The following is a 27,063-nucleotide window of genomic DNA, read 5'->3' on the forward strand; positions in this document are numbered from 1 at the left end:
TTATCTTCAGAATTCCCTATTCTGGATATTATTGCACCCATTTTACAAATGAGGAAACTGAGGCCCAGAGGGTTTTAGTGACTTAGAAAGTCTGCAGGACAGAAATTCATACCCAAGGCCATCCTTACTCTCAAAGTCCTCTTTCTATCAACCAAGTTATCTCTCATGTGGAGACATCATGTAAAATCAGATGCTTGACCAACAACAATGTAGCTCCTGATCCTGCAGAGGAATTGCAAAACTTAGGATACAAAAAAAGGGGGTTAAAGAAGAGACTCTGCATAAGACAAACGAGCAAACACGTGTCAGTCTTACCTCTTTGCCCCCATCCAATCTCTGCACAACTGCCTGTCTTTTTTCTTCTAATCTCTGGAGGCAAGAGCAGATACTGCCTTCATTGTAATTTAGGGGTTTGTTGCGGATCATGTGGAGCTAAACAGGAGGAGTATGGCTGCTCATTTTTACCTCATTCATTGTCCGTCTCCTCTGACCACTTTTGTGTGCTGCTGCCTCCAGGTACTGGGCACAGTTAATTCTTCCTGCAATTAGTATTCATGGTCAGCTAAGCAGAACTAATGCAACAAACCGTTTTACTTTGAAGGTTATATTACATGTTTCCAAGTTCCTGCAAAAAAGGCTCTTTATGAGTAAGATATTCTTGACTATCTCTAGGAATTTAATTTTCCCTTTTCTGAATTTTCAAGCCTGCCTGTTGAATTCTTTAATTTGATTCCCCAGGAAGCACCCAGAGTCAGACAGACAACAGGACAGAGTCAAATGGTTAACATTTAAAGACATTTCCTTCTCTGAGCATGCAGGACAAGGGTACACACTCTTGCTTGTGTGAGCGTAGCTGTCTCTTCATTTTCTCTGTCCCTTTGATATATGTATATCATTATTATAAATTGCTTTGGAAAGAAAGACAACCACTCACATAAAATAGATGTAAGGAAGGAGCTGATAATTCTGACTTCTGATCATTTCAAGAGTATCTGTAATTATTGCAGGTAATTTACCAAATAGCAGGAGCAACAAGAAATGTCCTTTAAAAAGGATTATTAAGAAATAAGTTTTTCAGAATACCAAAGTGTGACCTCGCACTAAATGTATGATATTAATTAATAATTTAAATGGCCCCAAGTAGTCAGAAAATTCATTTATCTTCTTTGTAGAAATTTTAATGGCTTCAAAATGATGGCACAAATCAGTCAGTTCAGTTGTGTAAATATAGTTCAACACAATGATTCTCATTGCCAGCTGTTCAGAATTTAAGATATGCTGACATACTATTTTACCTTATTTTATTACTTTTTGCCTTCTTTATAACTTAAAACAGCATCAGGATTTCAACTGACATTTTCAAAGATTTATATTGCTTGAAAAGTCAAAACAAAAATCTAGGAAAGAATATCTGACTTTAACAAAGATGTCTTTACAATATGTAATGTATTAACTAGTGATTTCTTACTGTATATTTTTCTTGAAATTCTGTATTACTTGTACCTTTACTGCTTTATTTATTTATTTTTTTCTCTTCAAATTAAAAAAAACCAAAGATGTCTTTAATTCATATTAAATTTTGTTCACATAACTGAAATTTTTTCAGTTTTTTTCAAACTGAAATTTTTTTCTTATTTTAAAATTTACATTTAATCTTTTGGAACCAGTGAGTTGTATGCCCATGGGATAGTGTTTCGTATTTTGCTTTGGCCATTAGGAAGCTCTTGTCCAAACTTTCAGATGGGTTTTGGCAATTTGGACTGTATGGTGCTAACCCAGCTATACAGAGCATATCCTAGATTCTGCTCCACGCCGTGCAAACTCACCCTATTCTTTCTTATCTGTTAAAATTATTGTATATGGATTTCTATGAGCATCTACCCCTCATTTCCAAGTTAAAAAATGACTTACATGTAGGTGAGAAAATAGTGACAGACTCTCTAGTCCCCCAAGAGGCTATCATTTTTTCTGCTGGGGTTGAGGGTTCCCACTCAGGCGTCACTGCTTTAATCGCCTACCACCAGGGACTTTCCCCAGAGACAGGCCCTTTAGTGCCCACCAGAGAGGGCAGCCAGAAGAGACAGCAGGGATGATCAGAAGGCTGGGAGTTGCTTAGAAAGGAAAGAAGGCCATGAAATGTATTTTCCAAAGAGATTTTAAACACAATGAAAGGAAGTGATTCTGTTCTTTGTTGGGGAGGTCTCCCTAGTGCCCAGCTGGGGCACGTGGCCTGGGCACACGAGACAGGCTGTTTTGGTTGGCAGCTGGGTGTTACAAACCCAGCTTACAGTCAGAGCCTGTAAACTTTCCTGTGGCAAAGTAGGCACGTGCAAATTCAAAGCTATCACTTGCCTCCTTCTTTATTTCCCAGGAGTTCTCTCTTGAAGTAGTCTCTTTCGGATGCTCCAGAGGCCGCATCCATTTAAAGGTATATTTCAGAGTTGCATCTACTCCCCTTACCCAGGCCACGCAATACCCTCCCTGCAGGGGAGAAAGGGAGGGCTGGTTTGAAAATATCTATTTTCCATAAATGATTCACTAAAAGAACTGAATAAATGTACAGCTACTTCTAGAAGAAAAAGTAAAGCAGAGCTTTCTCTCCTAAACTCTGTGCAGTTAGCAAGATGCCTAAACACACACACACACACACACACACACACACACGCTCACATACCCTAAACATCATGTAAGGCCATAATTTGCTCTAATTAAAGCATAAAATCCATTCTCTTGCAATATATCCAATGATCATGGCCTTTTTCTCCCAGAGCATGCATCAGATGTGTAATCCAGTTGACTGATGGCTCATTTCTAGGAAAAAAAAAAAAAAGAAAGAAAAAAGAAAAAAGAAAAGATGTCTGTTGGTAGACTTCTCAAAATGTATGATTAGAACAACAGAAATTTCTGACAAGTCAAGTACAGGTGATTAAAGCTTTTGCAACGTAAATCAGTTAACATCTGTAATTTTCCTTGTTCTCCAATGCTATTAGTTATTTCAAGGGTAAAAAAAGGATGTTTTACTTAATTTTTTTGAATCTTACTAGGTACCCGTAGCTTAACTTAATGATTTGTATAAGTGATAGTAATTGCTGGGCCTACAGTTGAGTATTATTAGCTATAAAAGGAACATGGTTACATGTCCAACAGAACTAGCAAGGGACAGAAATGCAGTTGTATCCAAGAGAAAATAATTACAGCAATAATCAGTGTAATTCATGATAATGGCTGAATTGAATTTCACACCATAGCTCCAAGCACTTACATTTAATGAATGTAGTTTGTGCTTGTTTACTAAAAAGGTTTTTAGCAGAAAATCGATAATGTAACTTCAGTGTTTCTAATTGCAAATGCAATTATTTTTTTTTAAAGTAGTGGTTCAATAAGGATTTTGTAGAGAAAATTGAGGTATGTGAGTGCTGAAAATGCTGGCGCTTTAATTAGTCTACCTGTACATTAGTGCCATGGTGCCTTAATATCTATTTATTACAACATATTGATTAAAATGGATTTGTATTCAATTTTAAGGCTAGCTAATGTAATGGACATTGAAACTTTTCTGGAAGCATTGGCTGGGATTACAACATGCCACTGGTTAATGAGGCCTTCTGAAAGAGGTGATTTTAGAACTCATCTGAACGAGCTGGTTGTAGGACCGAGGTGGGCAGGGACACCGCATTCACAGTCTCCGTTCAGCTAGTGGCAGGGCCACATGTCCCATGACTCAGGAGTGTGTGTGTGTGTGTGTGTGTGTGTGTGTGTGTGATAGTTTTCTAGATTCCTGCTTACTTGGGATTGCTGTGTGTATCTTATCAAGCCTGTCGTTTGCCTGAGATGGCCACACTGAGTTCTTGAAACACTCAAACGATTCTGAGTGTGGGAAACCACAGCTACTCATTAGTTTGATCCCTCAGTGGGAGGAAGCCAAGGGTACATGCACTGCCTGAGATCTCAGCCTGTGAGTAAATCGGCTGACTCTATAGGTCCGGTAGTCTCTGCCCACACTGGTGTAAGATGGGTCAGTATTGTTTGCCTAACTGCATTTCTTCCTCAGAACTAACCCTGGACCTAACTTTCTTTTCTCCCTTGCCTGCACATGGATGGTAACAGTCATCACTCTCACCATCTCACCACTGTCACCATCATCATCAGCATTTTACTCTTCCTTGATGTCTTATCATGGCCCATGGTTGTTAAAGGAGCCTTATCCTCAACAAACAGTAAAGATTATCCCTGTGAAGTTGAAAATCCCTCCTCACTACATACATTGGGCAGGGATTTCTAACTTTGCTTTGATCATATGCTGGAGTTGGTAGCTCAAAATCATATCAATTTTGTATTTGAGTTACATATGAGAAGGAGCAGAATTATAACCAACACTATATACTGCTGAAATCTACAGGGGTTTTAAGTTCTGACTCACATAATCTTGCTAAGGGTCTCTATGAGAAGCAGGCTTACCTATAAACCTGAGCTCTAACAGGGCCTTCTGTCACAGCTGCATTAAACATGAGTTTCTGGCAGGAGGCCCATTGAGTTTCTGGATTCCCATGGCCAGGCCTGGTGCCCTAGCTTTTTCCCAGCACCTCCAGGCCGCCTTTCATAAGAAAGAAGGGCCATTCTGGCTTCCTGTGGCATTTCCAACAAGAGGCCACTTAATGTGTACCTTCTGCATGTGATACAGATGCTAGATACATCTCATGGATTATCTACCTCTATACCAACTCTTTGAGCCAGACAGTATGTTATTTTCTAGATGAGGACACTTAGTTAGAAAGTCAGCTGAAGAGCTTGAGGTCCAAGCACACTAACCCATTACCTCACTGGCTTCCTGGTGTCTGTCCAGTGTTCAATACCAACGCCACCTAGTATTATTAAGTTGCTCCATCAGCTGGATATTTTTCTCATACTTGGGCTAAAAGCGTGCTTTCTATCACCTGCCCTCCTCCGCTGCTGTTCAGTAGCTATCAGAGAAGTGAGTGACTGATGTTAAGGTGTGTCTTTCTTTGCATAGGGAGCATGCTGTGGCCCAGGAGGTCCATGCTTTGTCTCCTTGGAGTCTGGAGCAGAGGCACCGGACCCACCAGCCTGCACACGGGGCCATCTTTGTGTGTGTAGAAGGGCTGGCACCTGCAGGGTAGCACATGCATGTAGCTTTCATCTTCACAGATGCCTCTCAGAGAGTAACTGAGGAGGAGAACAGGTGCTTAGCTGGCATTTCCACTGCAGAAGGGCTCAAGTCCCATTCACACGTCAGCCGAGTGCTCTCTTGGGAGTTCGTCCTCCTGTTGAACCTTGATTTGCACATCTATGAAGTGGAGCTAATTTTCCCTATCCTGACTTTCAGCTCAGATGGGACCTTTTATTCTCCCTCTTTTGGAAACTTTGAAGTGCTTGACTAGGGCAGGGAATTCATCTAATTAAGAAGGAAGATAATAGGCACAGGATGAATTGGGCTTCTGGTATCTGCTATGGTCCAATCCATATGTAAACAGGCCCATGAACACCCCCATCTTTTGCCACCCCCCAATCATTTGATAGCTAGAATCATTAATCTATGAATCAAAGCTCACGCTTAGCCGATTATTCTTTATCTTTCCAGCACCAGTGTAGGTATATACAATATGGCTCCATGAAGCCAACTAGGAGCCCCTGCCTGGCGGAATGATCTCTCTGCCAGACTGGAAAAGACAGCCTATTTGACCAACAAATGTATAGAAAATAGTGGCTGGTAAGTAGCAATTACGTAATAATCTTGTCCAAAGAAAATGTGGGCTCAAATTAAGATGATTTCACCAGGAAAACATTAAGGTATACAAAGAGTTCTTAATAAATAGAAATAAATAGTGCAGGGTTTGCGCTGCGGTTATTTTCGATGGTTATCTGCTCTCGCCGCTGCTGCTTGGGCTGCATTTTCCGCAAGGCTCAGTGCGGCATTTTGCTCTACAAAAACAACTAGCTCCTTTCCAGCCAATGATTACTTGTAATTATGCTTTCCCCTGCTATTATTCTAATAGACCTGTCATGCTGCTCGGAGGACTCTGGCGTTTGGAATATACAACAGCTTTTATGGATGGACTGCTGGAACACTTAATATAGCTCTATTTTTGAATTATCAAGTTCTATCCTTTTGAAGTCTGTGTTAGTGGAACTCCTATTTATGAGATGTGCTGTGCTTAAGGGTTTGCTATTGATGAAGAGGTCCAACAGAGCCTTTATCGTAAGTACAGCAGCAGTCTCCCTGAGAGATAAATAGCCGTGCTAAAAGGTATGGTGTGTACCTAGGCTGCAAATTACTAGCCAAGTACCTCGTAACAGTATACTTCAAAAATACCTTTATGCTTCTTGTTTGTTCTCTTTTTCATAAAGATGAATGACATTTCTTAAAACAGAGAGGGGTGGAAGCATGCTGGCCATCGTTGGTCATCATCATTAATTAGGCGGGAGGACACATTTGTTCTGGCACTGTCTGTCTGAAGACAGATGCACAAACACAAATCACGTTCACCGTGCTTTTTGTTTCTGGGATTTGCTTTGCTTTAGGTTCCTTTACTGGAAGGTAGACAAGGCTGAGTCCAAGCCCTTTTTGGAGGGAAAGGAGGGTTTATGAAAATGGGTCAGCCAGGCAGCGGTGCCTTTTCAGAGTGCCCTTTCAGAGTGCCCGTGGGGCTGAGAAAACTGCTGGGGGTTAGCAAGGGTCTGGAGCTTCAGGCAGTGGTGAGCACAGTGGGCAGCGGAAGTCTATGTCAGGCAGCCTGGGAGGCAGCACCAGCAATCCTAGAAGGCGGTGGTTTAGTGCACAAGTTGCCATGCACAGTGGTTCTCAAAGGACTGGACGTCTGGGCACTTGGGTGATACCAGGTTGGGTTGAAGTTGCATTTAGCAGCTCCACCAAATAGCTCGTTTGTAGGCCCAATAGTGGGAGGCCCTTGAGGCTGGAGTAAGTGGACTTTCCAGAGACTTCTTTTGGCCCTGGGTAGCTATCACGTGGAAAGCCACATTGTATAGCTGATGCATACGGGAATTTGGGGGAAATATGTGTTTTGCCTCCCTCATATTGTACAGAAATTCACTTAAGAAACTGCAAGTGTCTAGCAAGTTTCTGGAAGCAGACCTAATTTCCCAAAAGCTGACATGGAAAATACAGAGACATACCCACAGAACAGCTTTTGACCATGTGGCAAGAATTCCCATCTATTCTCCAAAGAAAGCAGCCTATCGCTCCAGAATGTTTGCCTGTTGTTTTTCATTCGGGACCTTTATGCATCAGAACCCCGACTACACACTCCCTGTCTAATTCATCTCCACTCATATATTTTACCATTATGGATAGCCTTCCCCCTAAGCTTGTCTACTTCTAGCTGGTGTGACAGATGACAGCAACTCTGAGCCATGTTAGATGGCGTTTGTATGGCTCTGGTGCCAGAAGCATTCTAAGCGCTGGTGTTGCATATTTATTGATCTCCATATTCCCAATAATCTGATGCCCGTCACATTTGACAACATTATGTGGAGAGGTCAGCTAGATGGGGCTAATGAAACTGTTTCCAAGATGGATGTTGTTTTCCACAACATTACCCTTGCAAATAGCTGTCAGTTGGGGTATTTCACTGTTGGACCAGGCATTTAAAAATCTCCTCCTTTTTTTTTTAATAGTTGACATTAACATTAAACAAAACCTGAAGCTATTGAATCTTAGTATTTATATGTGATAGAAAACATGGGTTCCTTGGCATCTTTCCCAATGAAAATCTTATTAACAGACCTGGTGCTTGTGGCAAAGTCCTCAGCAATTGGAGATTGGCTTGGCTGTCTAAAATGCTTGACAGATTAGCCCGAGATGATGTGAAGGACCAAATGGGATATGGTAAAGTCTAGAGGATTAAACCAGTAAATGGAAAGGCTTGCTGCAGTCCAGAGGCATGCAGCACTTTCTGTTTATTTTCCATGTTGCTGTGAGCAGTCAGCACAAAATGCACTGAGGTTCAGGTAAAGGAAAAAAAAAAGATTTACAAATAGGATCCAATTTAATGAAGTGCTACACATGAATTAATGATTCTGGAAATGCATTGGGGGCAGTAATAAATTTATTACAGAGCCTCTACACCTGATCTGGTTCCAGAGCCCTTTGAAAATCCCTCAAAGGACTTTTAAAGAGTCTTTACTGCCTGTCCAAAGTTGGACAGTTATCCAGAAGGATCTTTCTAACGAATGGATTCTGGTTATATTCCAGATGGGTATTTAGCCAAAATTCATTGGGTAGTTGTAAGCACTTATATGCCTGTATGTTTTTTCTTTGTATATCTTGGATAATTTTGAGTTCTTTAAGAAAAAGATAGTAAAATCTACTAAATTTTTAGTTCTAAATGCAATATTTTACAACAGCAGAAATATTTTGTGGATTTCATAGAAGTGTTTCTCTTCCAACTCTACCCTTGAGCATACACATAGAGGGATCTATACTGGAATTAATAGTCCTTCGCTACTGGCTTATCCAGAACTTTCCAACAATGAATTCATTTATCCAGTGCTAGCACTTAGTAACATGAATTCATCACATTGTTTATAGTCAGAAAAACTGAATAACTTCTTGACGTGTTTATTTTTTAGGGTTGAGGGAAGATGGCAGAAAAGAGCTGATTTAACTATTGAGCCTTTTCCTTTTGTGATTTTCAGTACTTTTTTCTGAGACATCCCTATTCAGGTTATGCTTGAATGGAGCGGAGAGACAGAAAAGAGTTGTCAAGTTCAAGAGCAGTGATGTTTAGTGCTAAGCCAATGCTTACATTCTTTTTAGGTGGGAAACTTGTTTCCTCTTCATTTCTCTCCTCCATTCTTATGGAATATATGCCATCAAGAAAGTGTGTTCTCTCTTTGATGAATACTTAAAGATTAATAAGGGAAACAAAGTCAGTCAATGACAGCAGAGTAAGGCAGAGTAATGCAACACACTGCCTACAATTTAAGAGACAAAATTCTGATTAAGGAAAAACATCTTCAAAAAGTAATATGTGAGAGATGGAAGTTAAAGCTACCCTAGGTAGCTTTAATTTAGGCTTGAGCAAATTACACGGATAGTAGTTGCTATAGTAACTAGTAGACAATATGGCATTTATGTTGCTATTGAGATATCTTGTACTTTGCTAAAATAAGGAGGGGCGAGGGAGACTTCCAGAAGCTTGCAAACACTATATGGAGGGAATGATTCTCATAAACATTTTACTTCTTACATTTTAGAGTTTACTTACAATGGAATGCGTGCCTACAATTATACACAGCCCATGGGTTGGTTTGTTATTATTATCAATATTTTTTCCCTACTGAGATGTTCCTTTCAAAAATCTCGCCCCCATAGCACTGCTGAGGGCACCATGGCTGCTAGGCTGGCTGGTTTCCAGGGGGAGACTTCCATGTTTCCCAGGGCATGCTGTGCAGTGTGTATCATTGTGAGCCTGTTGAAATCAAACCCAAAGACCAAGATAGCTAGAGAATGCAGAGCAGGAAAGATATTGTCAGAGGTTGTGATTTTATGCTCTTAGGGAATATTTGGTAATTAGCATACTTTTGAAAAGCATTTGAAATCATTTCTGGAACCATTAGGATGTTTCAAAGAGAACTGCATTGTGGTCAAATGCATTGTTTCACATAAGGCTGCAGTGGAGAGCACAGCAAGCTAGGTGGTTGTCAGTTTTGCCTTGAGGTTTTGGCAGGTAGACCCAGGTAACTCAGGTCCTATTATGGGTTTTGGAGTCTGGCAGCTAATTCTGTAACAGTTTACTCAGTGATTGGTGTGGTTTTCCACAACTGTGGATCAACCAATTCCATATTTGGTTTGGGCAGACTCAGCATGTTCGCAGACCTTTCAAATTCTTAAAGCAAAGAAGATTTATACTAATTTAAAAATGCATGTCAATCAGGACTTTGTACACTTGGTACAGGAAAGGGAAAATCTTAAGAAGACCAAGTATAGAGGCCCTGAATCAGCGATGGCAAACCTTTTAGAAGCTGAGTGCCGAAAACTGCTTATTTATCACAAAGTACCAACATTCCAATTAAGCCTGAATGTTCAGCTGTTAGGGCAAAGCTGGGGTGACTTGGTTCATGTGCTGAAGAGAGGGCTCTGCATGCTTGCTGTGGTGTGCGTGCCACAGATTCATCACCACTTCCCTAAATGATGGGAGTCATGGAAACAAAGTCGGATGCACTGAGACATCTTGACTCTGCACATATTCTGGGTTCACTTTCTTCTTAGAACAACTTCATGTGCAGTTTTCTCTCCACAAAGCAATGTGAAATAGAAGACTAAGCACAGCCTTTGGTGCTAAACCTGAGGTCTAGTGCCAGTCCTGCTACTTCCTGGCATAGTGGCCTAGGAGGGGAAGCAGTAATCCGGCTTATTTATAGAATGTGCCTAATAATAGCCACCTGGTCAGCTGGGACTTGAGTTAGTCAGCTTTCTATCACTATTAAAAAATGAGAGCTAATGAGCCTGTAAAGAGGGAAGGTGTAGTCCGACTAGCAGTTTTCATTAATTGTTTGTCTCTGTTGCATCTTGGCCTGAGGCAAGACAGAACATTATGGTGGAACAAGACTCACTTCATGGCCAAAAAGCAAGAGACAGACAGAGAGACAAAGGTCCTGGGGTCTCACAGTTGCATTTGAGGGCATGTCCCAATAACTAAGGACCTCTTACTAGGCTCTGTCAAAGATTCTGCCACCCCACCAATAACACTAAGCTGTGGTACAAAAAATGAATGAATGAATGAATTGTGCTAAAGACTGACTCAGGACTTTGCACTGAGCTATATCCTCAGCCCTTTTATTTACTTTTTTGGGATAGGGTCTTGCTAAGTTGCACAGGCTGGCAACTGCCTTAGCCTACCAAACAGGTGGGATTATAGGTATGTACCCCTGTGCCCAGAAGAAGCAAGATTTTAACACATGGGCCTTTGAGAGACACTTAACCAAACCAAGAACTCCTGTGTGCCACAAAGTGCGGGGACAATTAGGTCCCAGATCTGGGCCATGAATTCCATCTCTCAAGAGCTGTTCTTTGTCTCTACCCCTGCTTGGGTCAGTCTGGCTGTCAGTGAGCCACAGGAGCTTTTGGCCTTAGTTTTCTCCTATTCAAAAGGGTATCACTAGTCTTGTTAGCTTCAGAGGACCCTATTGTTTCTCATGTTCAGTGACTATATAGCTGACCATTTGCCATTTTCTGTATTTTTCCCCTAAAAATGTGTGTAAAGACCTCTCCTGTCTTCATGATCAAACACAAATTCCTTTGTTCCTGAACTTAAAAAAGCTGCTCAAATGAAAGGTTGATTTGAACAAACATCATGTGTCTACTCCAGGTATGGATTCTGGAACTGGAAGGAACAGTAATCATCAGTGTGAGTACTTTGCCTTCAGGCTGAAAATGGACCTTTTTTTGTCTTTTTTTTTTTTAATCGGTACTGGGGATCAAACTCATGACCACACACTTGCAAGGCAGGCACTTATGCCGTTGAGCTAAATCCCCAGCCCCTGAAAATGGATCTTAATTGCTACTTATTAATGAAGCAACTGAATTTTCCCCCAGAATCCAAGTAACCCTACCTCTTGTGACCTTCAGTAATTTGGGGACATCTATTTCCATGCATTTATACTCCAAGAGAATTTGAAGAGTAGGGGAAGTTCTAAGGGAAAATGTATAAAGAGTGAATGAGGCCAGTGAATCTTTGCTTGATTGCTGTCTAAACAAACAGTATGTCACCAAGAAACAGATGTTGGGCCAGGAACCTTCAGGAGCTGGGGAGGCAGGAGGAGAAGGTTCCCAGTGCTGGAAAGCATCCATCTCCCAAGCCTGCAGCACCTCACTGAGTGGAATTCGTCAGACTGTGGAGGCAGTCGAGTAAGAATCGGATTTTTGTCTAGCTCCAGAAATTCTTTGGAATAATATGTCACAATGGTTATCTCATCTGTTGAAATTGGCTGGAAAATATCAGAATTTCCCTGGATATTTATGAGATTGCCATGTACCAACAGGTCTGTACATGTGAATGTGACCACACTGATGCCCAGAGAATGTATAGGCAGCCAAGTACATTTATTTTTACAGAGGGTAATTATTACAGTCTCTCCTTGCAGAAATGAGCCTTTTGTTTTATGTTTTCAGTGAGAACTTGTGAAATATTAAGATATTTTACTGCCTTAATGTTCTGAATTGTTTGCCTCTCCATATTGCAATCTAAAACTCATTAACAGTTGAACAATTTAATCAGAATGAATCAAGTTGTGAAATGGATACACAGGCAGTTCACACAGTCATAAAGCATGGCTGAAACTTTTCTGAACAGCTTAATAAAACTTAGAAGGCAGCTAGAAATAAATGATTATCCTGGACAGTATCAGGGTAAACAGAACCTGAAGCCATGAACTTGGTAATTGTTCTCTCTCACTCAGCACTTTTGCCATGGCTTGGTCTTAATTCACGAGATGGACCCATGGTGACAGGATTTAAATTGGCAGTCCTCCTGTAAGATTTTTCTCCTAATAGCGGGAATGATCAGCAAAGTAAAATGTATGAAGCAAAGTGAAAGTGGGCACATTAGGCCTGACCTCAATTCTGGGCATATTCCTTAGTTAAAAATATACCCCCATTTTGGAAGAAGGTTTTAATTGTAAGTCTGATCTTTTCATTGTATTTTTTTTTAATTTAAAATGAAAAAGAGAAAAAAAGCAGAACAAAACAAAACAGTGTAAGAGTACAAGTAATTCAGAACTACAAAAAAACAGTAAGCTATCACCAGTTAATAGATTACACGCTATCATTTTAGAAACGGTGTTTCAGGTCACAGGATCAAAGCATACAAAGTGAACATTCAAACAGTGAGACTGCAAATAGTTGTGTTCAGTAATCCAATAAAAAATGTTAATATGGTCTTCTTTTAACACACCTAAACACCCTTGCTGTTGTATCCTTTAGGGCACTTTTTTTCCCTCTGTTTATTACAACAAAACTTACACATTTTGGGTTTTATTGCTCCCTTAGATCTTATTACTTTTTTTGTAAGAGAATAAAATCAAGCATGATAAAACAAAGCTGTCAGTCAAAACCAAAGATAGACATAGCACATGATGTAAAAACAGAGTACAAGGTTATCAACAATGGTTACCATAATGCTTCTTGCTTCCTTAAGAAGAATTGTCTATCTCATTAGGTATTATAAAGTTGAACAAAACAGTAGAGAACAAGACCAATAAAACCTAAACATTGTAAATCTTACAGAACCTCAAAAGAGGATAATAGTCAAACCAGAATGGGCATCATAGTGAATCTTATTGCCTTCAAAGTAGTTGCCTATATTCTGATACTTGATACTTTCATACAGAGCATTCATTGTATTTTAAAAATATTATTTATCCCAGAATTTTCCTGCAGATGCTTGTTAATTATGTTTCATAAAAGTGAGTTTTTGTTTCATTTGTACACACATCAAATACAGCGGTACCTTCATTCACAAATGCTTTTGTTTTCAAACAGTTTGGTTCACAAGCAAAAGTATTTGGCAAAATTTTGTCTTTATCTGCAAGCCCTACAAACATCTTTAAAAGATGTAGCCATCTTTCCCTCACAAACAAAGCCATCTTTTCCAAAATTGTGAAACAATTTTAAATTCATAAACTGAAATACCACTGTACTCCAAAATGTGTGACAGAGCCAGTGTCCTCATGCATCTGAATTCACCATTCCTACTTTGCACAGAATATTGCCTCAGGCTGTCTCTGTGTTAACATAGAAAGTCCCCTGTCCTTGGAGTCCCTCGATTCTCAGGCAAAGCAGATTGGTTTCCTGAGATAAAGTCCCCTATCCCACGTATTTCCTGGCCTTACTGCCTAAAATTATTCTCCCTCCTAACACAGAAGCTTTGCTTGCAACCTCTTACATAGTCGATTGTGCAGGATTATTATGTATTTTTGCTCATTGTTCCATGCCTTCCCAGCACCTTTTTCTGAGAATGAATTGAAGCATCTACTCAGTCCTCCAACACAGGTCTGGGCATTTGAGGTTTCTCCATCTCCGTGGCCAGGGAGAACTTGTAAAACAACAATGTGGTCTACAGTCATAATATAAACTCAAATGGTGCTGCCTAGACCATGCATGTTTGTTGTTTTTATAATTTTCACCATTCCTACTTTGCATAGAATTTGGTGGCTCCAGAGTAGAAAATTCCAATAGTCTTGTTGCTTTGCTTCCTCTTTTATTATTAACCATTTTCTTTTAGGAATAGGTTTATTCACACAGACACAGGCTTCTCAACATCCTTTCTTACTTTCTGTGAAATGTCCCATAGCCTGAATTTTTCTATTTGTTTCTAGTTGGTGGCACAAATTATCCTTTTATTCTGTACGATAAGCCAGTGTTTTAATCTGGTGACTATTTTACATTTAAGACTTGTAGGATAAGAGGACGTTGGAGAGGTGGCCGTGTACTGGTTGCCATATTTCATGAAGTATAGAGATGTCTTGTTTCTGTTTTTATTGATTGATCAGGGTTTGGGTCAAAATCCTCACTTCATATTTTACTTTAGTGTGGTAGAATATGCATACATATGTGTAAGTGTGCATGCTAAATACATCAATAAGTGTTTCAAATCTACCATTATCATGTTATTTACATTAGCATAAAGTTGACTTTTTAAACCATAGTAAAGTGTATAGTTGGTGGACTCACGTTGATGTGCAACCACCACCACCATTCATTTTTACGTCTTTTCATCATCTCTGTGGTTTGCATGTGTTTCCTCCAAAATGTAAGTAGCACCAATGTGGCTTCACCCACGGTGAGGCTCACTTGCTCTTCCACTCTCTGCCCTGTGGGATGCTCATTACCAGTGGATTCATCTCAGTGCTCCTTCCTCCACTCATGAGGATGGAACTAAAGGGTGCTGTCTTGGAGGAAGAGAGTGGTCTTCACCAGATGTTGAACCTCCATTGTCTTGATTTTTTTATTCTTCAGCCTTTAGAAATATGAGAGAATAAATTACTGTTTTTTTTTTTTTTTTTGAGAAGGTTGTTGTATAGTTCAGGTTGCCCTTGAATTTGTGGCATTCCTCCTGCCTCAGCCTCCCAAGTGCTGGGATTACAGGTGTGCACCACCAAGGCTAGCCTAAATTACAGTTCATTACAAATTACTCATGTGGCTCTTTTGTTACAGTAGCACACAGAAAGACTGTACCCACTGAAACTTAGTACCCCTGAACTGTAACTCCCCATTCTCCCATATTCCTAGGTCCTGTAGACCACATTTGACTTTCCTGTTTTCTTTTTTTTACATTTTACTTTATAACTTTTAAGGATTTGACTACTCCAAGTACAGTGGACACTTGACTTATAAACTGAATTCATTTGTGAGGGCTGGTTGTAGCTCAAATTGGTTGTAAGTCAAGACTATTTTTCCCGTAAGAAATAATGGAAATACCCATACTGTGTTCTGAAACTCCCAAATCAACCCTTAACTAATTTTTCATAATTAAAAAGGCTGTATATATGTAATTTACCAGAAACATCAAGAATTTTCCTAGTGTATTCACCAAAAAGTTTAGAAATGTGCCTAGTTTACCAGAAACAACAGTTTCATACTATACTCACCTTCTGAGTTGGCATTTCGGCCTGCAGGAAGAGGGCAGTTACCGTTTGGAAGGAGAGTCCCCTTCTATAAGAACTTCAGGAATCTGGCTCTCTGTGTCCCTTCTCTCCTTGGGAGGGGCTGAGCCAAGTAGGAACTTCTTCTGGCTCACTGGGTCTCAACTTTTTCAGAACTAAAAACTAGTCTAAGGTTGTCTGTTTCTGTCTTTTTTGTAGCGTTGTTCTATAATATGGTTTTCTCTATGAATGTCTGTAGCTCTGTCCATTTTGTTTTAGGACTTCCTTTATTTCAGAAGAAAAACTTCGCTGTGCTGATTGTTGATACCTCCCTATTCTTCAGAAGGATGTTCAGCTGCCATTCTCTCTGTTGCTGGTGCTCCGGGAATTGCTGAAGTTCCTCTGTAGACACTTGCTCTGAGTGTTCCTACACCAGATCCTCAAGATCACCACTGTTTACCTGCAAGCCTATAGGCTCAACTCTAGTGGCAGTGTCATCAGTCACAGGGTCAACTGAAGGCTCAGGCGCCCTTACACAACTTTCAAAGTCTCTCTTGTATAATCTTAGGTCACACATTCTTCCAGGCAGATTTAGTGTCCTGAGAGAGATATTGGCCCTGAATTTCTCAGTTAACTCTACATGGGAAACAATGTTGTAATGCTCCTTCCAGAACTCTTCCAGAGTTAAATCTGTATCTGAGACCATATGGAAGCATTTTAGGGACACTTTCTTGGTGTATAGTTTCCTTCTCCTTTTCCTTCTTTCTCCTCCTCCCCCTTCTCTTCCTTCTCCTCCTCCTCCTCTTCCTTCTCCTTCTCCTTTTTTGTGTGTATATAGCTTCTTAAAGTTAGCTGTAACCTGCTGGTCCATATGCTGCAGTAAGGAGTTGCATTAGGTAGGAGGAACTTGACTGAGAGGCACGGGAATATTTCAGCCACGTTTTTCCAAATCTCATGGGTGAGTAGGAGCACTATCCATGGTGAGAGGAACCTTGAGTGGTAAACCTTTGTCCTCTAGATATTTCTTAACAGTAGGACAGAGAGCCTCCCTGATCCTCCAGAAAATGTGCTCTTGTTATCTAGGCTTTTACATTAGATCTCCACAGGAACCCTAGCCTATTCTTCACAATTTTATATTTTCTGAACACTGTAGGGTTTCAGAGTGATAAATCAAGTGAGGCTTTATCTTGAGGTCACCACTCACATTAGCACATAGCAATAAGTTTAACCTATCTTTCATAAGCTTGTGTCCTGGCATTTTTTTTTCCCTTGGGTAATATATGTTTTTCTGGGTATTTTCTTCCAGAAAAGGCTAGTTTCATCATAGTTGAAGACTTGAGGAGAGCAAAAGCCATTTTTCCACAGCATTGTTTCAAAGTGGTGTACGTAACTTAGTAGCCCTTCTTAGCATGGGCTACTTCACCATGCCTAGTTACACTATAAACCCCAGTTCTCGCTATAAAATTGTGAAACCACCCCTTCCTGGCACAAAATATTTTACCATTATCACTCGTTGATGGATTATCCTTTACAAGATCGACATTTATATCCCTAGCTTTTCCACAGGCTACAACCTACCATCTACTTTTTATTTATCCATACTACTAATAATTTTTCTACCTCATATAACACTTTTGATCACAACTTACTAATTTGAGTAACATCTTTAGCAGCACTAGCTTCCCTATACAGATGTTTTCTCTGTAAGATTTTTGAGATGGTGGATTTCAACATGCTGTACATATTAGCAACATTGGCCACATGAATGCCATTCTCATATTTCTTCATAATTTTCTTCTTCTCTTTGATTATGATTCCTTTCTTTACTTTCCCTTCCCTCCTAAGCTTCCTTTAGAGCTTTTTAGGGGCCATTTTGATAGCAGTAATCATAGTGATTACATAAAGTCCTGACTGAAATCCCCTCCACAAAGGTGCATCTGGGCTCAGACTGATGCTTACATTCACTCTTCTGGCATTGCGAGGGTTTATAACAACACAAGCAGCTGGCATTCAGGTTGTAACTCAAGACTGTAGTCATAAGTTAAACCTAAAATTCCAGTCATAATCCAAGTTGCTCCTATGTGAGGCTGGTTGTAACTTGAGGGGCCACTATACTTCATATGGATGAGATCATACAGAATTTATTCTTTTCTGACTTTTTCATATAACATAATGTTTTCAAGTTTTATCCATGTTGCTGTTTAAAATAGGACTTACTCCTGAATAATAGTACATGCTACATCTTGTTGATCTGTTGATGGATGTATGGGTAGCATCTTCCTTTTGGCTACTGTGAATGATGTTGCTATCAACATGGATGCTTTTATCATTCATTGGTGATGTTGGTCTAGATCCACTGTTTCATTATGAGTCATAGAGATCTGTTTTCAGAATAATGAGTAGATATATTTATGTTCTGCAAATGTGGCCCAGTAGTTTTTTGTTTTTTGTTTTTTGCTTTGTTGTTTTTGTTTTCTGAGACATGGCTTCACTGTGTGGTTCACATTGGTCTTCAACTCACTATGTAGCTCAGGCTACAAACTCATAGTGATCTTCCTGCTTCATTGTCCGGAACACTGGGGCTACAGGCTTGCACCACTTTGCTTGACTTTTAGCTGACTTTTTTTTGTAGCTCTTCATGTCATTTACTAAGTTCTTTGACACAACTCTAGCAGCCTTTTATCAGTCCTTGGTTTTCTGGCACTGAAAGATATTCTAGATTAATCTCATATATTTTCTACCCATCTTTGAAATCATCTAGCTTTCCAAAGAGGCTTGGTTTGTTTGGGACAAAGTACTTAAAGACTACAATCTGGGCATGTGGTGTGCTCATTACCAGTGGACCATCATTTTTGTAGGTCTTGCAGTAAATATAGCCAAAGTTCATTATTTTCTAAAAGAGAAATAATCACAAAGTCAGACTGATACTTTACACTCAAATTTAGAATCACTGTTTAGTTATTTGATTCTGCATGGTATCTGTTATAATTTTATTTACTTATTTATTTAGAGACACGGTCCCACTGAGTAGTTCACACTGGCCTCGAACTCCTGGTGATTCTTTTGACTCAGCCCACTGTGCTGTCTCACCTGACTTTCTCAATTTTAGTAGATGAAAATCTCAATTCTAGCAGATTAGCACAATTGTTTCTTTTATTCTAGACCATCATTTGTGGCTTCAAAGTTAACAGCAGCTATGTTTATGTGATAAATAAGCTATTGAACACAGTTAAAGTTTTTGGCTGTTCCTTTTGTCCTGATGTTATCTCCTGTCAGGGGGTATGCAATTTTAAAACTCTGTTGTCAGTTGAAGTAATAATAAATTTTTTTGTGTGTTTGTGCCATCAATTTGATACATAGGTATGTTCATTTGCTTCAGAGTGTTTTCAGGCTTTTTTCAACCATGAAAAAAAGGTTTGTAATTCTGTACTTAAAAACAAGACAAAAAACTTTATATATATAACAGGGAACATCTACAGAAGTCCCATTTCCATCTTTTCTCCTCTCTAAATTTATTTCTTTTTTTTTTCCTAAATGTAAACATTCTCATTAGTTTTTGGTTTATCTTTTCATTATTTCCTCTTGGAAACAGAACACACACATACCATCTTTTTTAGACAAAAGATAGCATACTTTTTGGCATACCTGTGCAAAATGCCTGTGCCGGGCATTTTGGTTATTTATACCACTTGGCTATTATAGTTCAGTAAATATTGTGATTATATGGCTTTGCATTTTTGTTAATGTATCTTTGTGATAGAGTTTTTAAAATGGGATTGCTAGGTTAAGGGGTTCACAGGTAGATTTGTCAGATGGTCCCAATTTCCCAATTCCTTGTGCCATTTGTACCTGCCACAGAACCATCATCAGTAGAGAGCACTGTGGAACACCTCAGTCACTGGGATGGTCCAGCTGCAATCATTGGTCTTTAGATCCCCATATCATGTGGACTATACAGATTTGGACCTCTTACCTCAGTGTGCTTTGAGTTTTGACTGCTTAGAAGATTTGGGGATTTTTTTCCCCTCTGCTCCCTGAACCTCATCAGGTGACATTAGTTCTTAAGAGCTTCCTGAGATGGGGATTTTCCAGCCACACTTTGTTAGGGCAGGCAGTGTTCTGGGGCTTCTCTCTACTGTTGTTTCAGTGGGGGATTCTTCCTTGGTGAGGGCCGACTCCTTTCTCATCATTGCATTCTGCCCTAGGCCAGAGCTATGAGATTATGTATGGACCCAGTGCCCTTTTGGGTGCCACACCATCCCCTTTTCTGTTTGCCATTCTGATTTTGAGCACACTCTTCAACCCTGGTACTTGGTGATTTCACTTTGCAATCTGTCTATTGGGGGTTACATTATACTCAGCATTTTATGTATAATAAGTAGGAAGGAGCATGTTCTTCAGAGTTTTAGATCTTCTTGTTGCTGCAAGAAGCATGATCCAAATTTATAATAGTTATGCCAAAAGGGGAAAACAGAATGGGAATTGGGAGTGATTATTTGCTATGCAAGTTTCTCTTGCACTTGCCAGGCAGGCACTTGTGTTGCTGAGCTACCCCCCCCCCCCCGCCAGCCTGCAAGTTTCTTTTAAAGGACAACTTCGCTTAGCGTACTGAAATCAAATTTTATCTTTAACCAAAACCGAATTTGTAAGCACTGCCTGTTTGGGTGAAGGGGGCTGTCTCTGTCTCGGTTGTGAGGAGTCAGGGCTGTGAGTATATACATTTCTGCATTGAAGGCTCCAGTAGAGAAAAGTCAATCACTAAATCCTTTTGGCCTCATTTCAAAGTTCAAACACCAAACACACCACAAAACCAACTGTGGGAGACAGGCCTCTGGGAGAAATACATCATGAAGAGAAAGGAAACTGGGATTATCCCTAATGGGATAATTAGGAAAATTCTTTTGTCAATACTGTTTAATTTCCTTTCATATTCCTAGTTGCCCTATTAACAATGTAATCAGTGCCTTCTGATAATTTCTAATACGACCTAGAGCTGACCTTTCCCCTTTCAAAGCACAGTGGGCCTTTGGTTTTTTTTTTTTTTTTCCTAAAACCCCAGATATTTCTAAACACCAGGCTCTGTTGGGGTTAGTTTTGTGCCAGAAATCCCTTTAGACTGGCATCAGCCCAGATGGTGGAGTATAGTATATTAATGTTGAGGTTTGCTAGAGCACAGGATGAACTTGGCTGCTAACAGGCCTGGCGGGCCACCATTGAGCTTAGAAATAAAGAACAGGTACTGGTGTTGCTTCTTGTTGCTGATTTTCCCTTAATATCTCCCAGTATTTATCCTATCAGGTGTGAAGCTTTAAAAGCAAGATTTTGAAGAAGCATGTTGGAAATTATTCCTAGCCCAGAAAACTCTGAATTTGTCTTTCTTCCCCTGATTTATCCCAGTTTTTGAAACATTCTAAACTAGCAGGCAAAAATAGAAATTCAGTTTTCTAAACAGAGACCTGTCAGAGTACTACCCTGCTTCAGACTTTTGGGTAAGTGCCGGAAGAGCCAAGAGTAATTTCCCAGCCTGGTGCTGAGGTTGCTTCCTTCCCTCTCAAGTTTAAGCTCAGCCAGGGCAACTTAGTGACTTAGTGAGACCCTGTCTCAAAAAGGAAGGAAAAAAAAGGAAAAGAAAAGAAAAGAAAGCTCATGGGTGCTGGGGATGTAGCTCAGTGTGAACGTCCTGCATTCAGTCCCCAGTAGTGAGAAAGGAAAAAAGAAAAAGGAAGGGAAAGATTTGTCCCTTCTACCTGCCTGTTGAGCTGTGACATTGTCTCTTGTCTTCTCTTGTCCTCACACTTGGAATCACGACATCAGCTGCCCAGGATTTTGGACTCAGAGTGAAACTAAACTATATCCAGGATTTCTTGGGTTTCTAGCTTGCAGATGGTAGTTTGTGGGACTTTTTGGTCTCCATAAGCCAAAGCTATAAGTGAGTTCCTTTCTTCTAAACATTGTATTGGCTCAGTTGCCCTGGGTAAATCTGGTACACCTGCTTTGCTTAGGAGCAGGCCTGCCTATTGCTTAGGAGCCCCTGCCCTGGCCCCCAGAGCACGTCTTCCACGTCTGCCTCTGAGCACTTGCTGTGTTGAGTTGTAAACACTCTTCAATTTCTGGTTGATGTCCATGTTTGAGGAGGTACCTATCCTGGTTAGAGGGCATCAATGGCAAAAAATAAAAGACAAAAGAAAAGAATACAAGAATACATTCAGGCAGTGTTTTCAGTTAAGTTACCTTTTGCCTGGTAGAAGTTGGAGCAAAGGATCTCAGCCCACCTCTTCCTGGCTGGTTGTGTTGAGGAAACAGTAGACTTTACTTTGGTATTAGCAGTCCATTGCCCTTATTCTGGTCTGCTGTTCTGGTTCCGAGGCTAAAAGTATCAGAGGGCAGAGGCTGGAATCTCTCAATGCTCCATGAGGATAACTGTACCTAACAGAGACGCTGAGTGAGTTGATGAGTGGATCATTATGAGAATGTAAAGGGATTTGAGAAACTCCATTACTATTAGAGAAAAAAATAAATAACCTGTGGGAACTCAGGAAACAGACAGCAGGATCTATATGAATGTGACGAAATACAGGATCACTCCGGTAAAGCTCAGCTTTGTCTGCAAAAGAGACAATGGTAGGATGAATGAAAGAGGTATGAAGATAAGAGTCCTGGGCTTTGCTACATTGTGAGCTTTGGTATAGTTGCGCATCTATCTGTCTATTCATTCATTTATATGTCCATTCAACCATTTATCTGTCTACCCAATCATCCCTCCATCATGCCATTAACTCACTAAGTCTCGTTAGCCATTCAAACTTCCATCTATTTATCCATACATCCTTACCAAATATTCACAATACACTAGGAATTAGAAGCCCAAATGTGTCTTACCTCCATGGAATTTGATGTATACTGGGTAGAATGTCATACAGACAATTACTGTGTAATAAGATAATGACTTCAGAGGTGTACCATCCACCTTGCAGTGAGTGAAAGTACTTTAAGTTTACGTGGAGTCAGAAAAAGATTCCCAGAGAAGTGTTTGGATCCAGACCCTATCAAGAAGGGGATGCTCAGTGGCTTTGGTCTCAAATTTCCCCTCACCTTTGCAAAGTAGTAACGGCACCAGATATATTCAATAGAAATATCTGTCATTTCCTAACGGCAGGTACAGATTTCATATTGGGCTACTGGGTGGGCTTGGGGCTCCCCATTTTTGAGAGGCCCCTAGATGCTATCCAAGAACTGGCCATTGCTCAGTGGTAGGTGAGGGACCCCCCTCTGTTACTTGGGACAAAGCTAGAAGTGGGCTTTCTAGGCTGTTCAGGGCTTTGCGCCCATTGTCTGTAGTGTGACAGGAACCCCATGAATTTTAATAGGCTCCATTCAGAGTGATTAAAACCTTAATGAAATTTAATTATCTTGATGTTAAGCGTTTTGTGTTAAGTTATTGCATTCTGACCACTCATTGTTCCACACAAGCGCAGGGCTGCTAACCCTACCTCTACCTTAATGGAAAGGAAAGTTGAATATATTTAAATGAAATTTCCCCAAAGTAATTGCCTTCAATGAAACACCAAGTAAGCGTCAGGACTGAATTTATAAATTGGGCTGGCTGCAGATGAGAGCTACCATATTTGGCATGGTTCTCATTAATCCAGGGTCTCTAGAAAGAGCCCTGTGAAAAGTTCAACTGTAAGTGACAGGTGTTTATGGTTTGCAATTGCATTAAACAGCCTCTTAAATGCAGGTTAAAGGCTTCCGTGAAATATGGAATATACCTTAAAACATGGCCAAAATTTTTGCCATTTTGGACTTTGCATTACTTACCTACAGAATTAGTAGAGCTTTCAGTTAATCAGCTGTCAGTGTAAATTGCAGTGAGTGAAATGCTGATAAATACCGGTAAGCACAGTTTGCTTTGGCCTGTTGCTCCCCCCCCCCCATCCTTTTTCTTCCCCTGGGCCTTCTGAAGGCCTTCAGCTGATGGAGAGCTTTTAATTTCACATTTTGGCCCCCACCGCAGGTGATAAACAAAGGTTTCCCTGCTGCTCTGGCTGGGGTCAGTTATCCCGCCTCCAGTCAATCCCACTCCCCGTAATTACACACAAAAGGTGCCTGAGATCCGCAGCTAATTTGCGGCCTCTGTTTAGCAGAATTTAATAGCAGGTATTACCGCTGCCGCGGTAATTAAGGACCTTTGTCAATAAGACGGAATAGATGGCCACACTTGGTTGTAATCAGTGGGCTCTCGAGAGCCAGAGGAGTGAAAAAGGAGAGAAGCAATCCATTTTGTGAATAACACCGCCCTCCTCGGCCTCCCTCCCTCCCAGATCGGGCGCTGGAATAATAATTCCCCAGGCAATGAAAGTACAGGAATAAAAGTACTTACCCTCCAGCCGGTGATTTTTTTTTGACTTTTTATTTACTCTACTGAGCTTTCTTATTTGCTCCAGGCTGCATTTGATGAAGTATTGTTTAAACAGCACAGAGCAAAATGGATGGAGGGAGGTGGGGAGAGGAGGAGGAATTTTAACCAGGTGGTGAGGGGGCGCCTCCTTTAAGGTGGACGGCTGCTCGTTGGGTTTATCAATTATTTCTGTCGGATGAAAAAAAAAAAAAAAAAAAGACAAAACCAAGTGGCTTCCTGAAAAGGAGGAGGGTGTCATTTTGTGCCTTCTCTGAACACAGTCATTCAGCTCTAAATGGGTCGCCTGTAACAAGCGAGAAGTGAACTTGGGGGAGCGCTGTCACCTCCCGCCCTCCCTAATGTACCTTTCATTGGCCCCGGGAGGGGGCGGCCTGGGAGGGGAGGGGAGGGGGCAGGGCTGGCGGCCGCAATTCAAAGACACCGTCAAGGTGTGTGCCCCTCAGGATAATTGGCGAGGAAGCTGCCTTGCTCGCCGATTCCCGGCCTTTTTACTGGTTTTAACAAGCATGATGCTTTTAATAGTGCTTTGAGTACCATCTCTTTATACGCCTCTCCCTTTTTAAAGCAGCTTTAACTATACTCTTTCTGTCGCTAATGTCTGAAAAACTTCTACCTTTAATCATTGCCGGATGAGGCAGCAAACAAGCGGCCCTTTCCTTTTGCAATTACGTGCTGGGCAGTCGCTGCTGGGAAAGGGAGGAGGCGGGTGTTAGTGAGCAGGAAGGGTTTGGGGAGCTGCAAGAGCTCGGGCTTGCCGATCCGGGTCCGCTGCCAGGCCCAGGCCTGGGGACATCTCGGGGTTAGGCTCTTGCTAGGGCGGGGCATCAGATTTAAAAGTCCAAGTCTACACGGTGGAAACCAACTGGACCAGTATTAACAAAGCACCTTTTTCCTATTTGGTTCCTAGAAAAAAGGCTGGATTAGGTTATTGGCTATTCCAGGGCCTAAGCCCTTCCCTCTTGCCCAACATGCATTGCTTCATTCCCAGTTAAGAGTCAGCCCCAAGCTGGACTGAGGGCTGTGGGCTCCTTGTGTCTTATCTCTGGGATTTCACACCCACCTTTGGGCTGGACAGGGAGTCAGGGTGGGCTGGCTTCAAGAGCAGCTTAGAAAACAAGGCTGCATTCCTTGAGGACCAGCATGCATACAGCTTTTGGGCCCTTCATAGGGTGGCAGGGGCAAAGTTTGGGGTTCCTGTGGGTGCTCCTGACTCAACTGAGACTCACAGCCATAGGAGTGGTGAAAGTCAGTGTGTGGTCCCATTTCCTCTTCTGTCCCATTTTTCCCTGGAAATGGGCTTTCTTTCTAGCAGTATTTGTTAAACCAAAGTTCAGCAGATGTTCCAGAGGTGCAGTTCTTCTCGAGGACAGCTAAGGAAGAGGAGAAGGGTTTCTCTGGTGCTCCTCACAATTCCTTCTCTAAAGTGTCAGACAGAAAAGCATCCCTTCCAGGTTCCTTGGGGTACAGATTCCAGCCCTAGGGCTGACTAGTTTGGCCTGTTAAACTTTATGTTTTAATCTAAAGAGCAGGTAAGAGCTGCCTCCTCTCCCCATCTTTTCAGTAAGGATCGAGAGCGTCCTGGAGTCCATGCTGGTAGCTAAGACCTTGAGGCAGCCTTTCCAATTTTTTCTCTAGAATCTAAAGATCCACTGGATTCCTCTTATCTGGAGACTGAGCTTGAGGCTGCAGTCTGGTACTGGGATCAGGACTGCAGACCATACTGTGGATTTCTCCGGATTGTGGCTTGAGAGCGGGTCAGTATGCTTATTCCACCAAACCAAGCACTTGACTGACTGCTTGGGAAAGCTTTGCTTTGCACAAACCACAGGAAAGGAGTGAGTGCAGCAGTAGCTGGGTGGAGCAGGAGGAAACACCTTCCCTGGCTCAGGGTACCAGGAAGAGGTGTTGCGGTCTACTGATCACCAGGTCCCCATCCTTGCAACCTGTGCCTAGTGTTGTCATTTCTGTAACTAGCGTCTCTCCAGATGTGACTTTATGATCTTGAGAAGGTGGGTTTAACCTAGATTTTCCAGCTGAGCCCCTATTGCAGCCTCAAGTGTTTTTCTCCAGAAGACGTGAGTGGAGGGAGACTTGACAGAGACCAGAGTGGAGAAGACCCCGAGAAGATGAGGCAGATGTAAAGGTGATATGGCTTCTGAGGCCTGGAAAAGACAGCAATGGATTTTCTCAGGCCTCCAGGGATGGCGCAACCCTGCTGACACTTTGATCTAGGCCAGTGATGGTGAACCTTTTAGAGGTTTCAGTGATACAAAGCGTCTGCCATGGCACATGTGCCATAGGATTGCTACCACTTACCTTAGCCCCTGTGATACTGATTTAATCTTGGGGCCTCCAGAACTGTACAAGGGTAGATGTCTCTTATTTAAAGCACCCATTTGGGAAGACTTGTCACAGCAGCCATGGGGTATAAGTGCAAAAGCCCTAAAGAGGGTCTGACTCCATAAATGAGGCAAGCTTGAGGTTGAAACAGTTCTGTGGCCGGCTTCCAGACCTGGAAGGTCACATGGGCTGAGCTCCCAGTATGCAGCAGTGCGTACTGATACCTGTGGAGTTTTGTGTAATGTCACTGAGTTTTTCTTGGGGAGTGCTGCACTCCAGCCTTCAGGGGCTGTTAGGAACAGGTGGGCTGGAGTGGGGGGTATCACAGTGACTAGAGCTTGGAAGCAGGGATATGACATGGGCTTTGCACAAGGTAGGACTGAAGCCATGGGCTTTGGGGGTTAAGTCCCTGTGGCTGGCACATCTGGCGACTCGACCCCTATGAACTTAAAGAACATATTAGCAAACCACAACAAAAATATCACACAACCTCTCAGAAGATAATTTTGAATGCAGAAATGAATATATTTTCTTATAGAAATTTTCTCAAAAGCCTGTTTAGTAGTATTTTTCTATATCTTATTTTTTTACACAATAGCCGCGGCATTGTAGAATCAGTGTTTTTTGGTTAGGGGTGGATCATTTCCACAGGGTCAGTTGTAAGCTCTCTTTACGGATAGTCA

General features: G+C 41.3%; 1 long non-coding RNA gene across 3 annotated transcripts; it reads right to left on the reverse strand.

Moving 5' to 3' along the window:
- Positions 1 to 12,119: 12,119 nt before the first annotated feature.
- LOC111754480 (uncharacterized) lies at positions 12,120 to 24,323 on the reverse strand. 3 transcript variants are annotated; one of them, XR_010046267.1, is made up of 5 exons: positions 24,002 to 24,323; positions 22,144 to 22,225; positions 21,853 to 22,047; positions 15,628 to 18,514; positions 12,121 to 14,996 (listed from the first exon to the last, which is right to left on the reverse strand). It is a non-coding gene; the product is annotated as an uncharacterized LOC111754480 (long non-coding RNA). The 3 variants fall into 3 exon arrangements; XR_010046266.1 differs by having other exon boundaries at positions 12,120 to 18,514; positions 24,002 to 24,316; XR_010046268.1 differs by lacking the exon at positions 15,628 to 18,514 and having other exon boundaries at positions 12,125 to 14,996; positions 24,002 to 24,314.
- Between the last annotated feature and the right edge of the window lie 2,740 nt (positions 24,324 to 27,063).

The sequence above is a fragment of the Cavia porcellus genome, unplaced genomic scaffold, assembly GCF_034190915.1.
Source record: "Cavia porcellus strain 051 isolate PalLab524CR breed Dunkin Hartley unplaced genomic scaffold, mCavPor4.1 scaffold_2, whole genome shotgun sequence".
Lineage (NCBI taxonomy): Eukaryota > Metazoa > Chordata > Mammalia > Rodentia > Caviidae > Cavia > Cavia porcellus.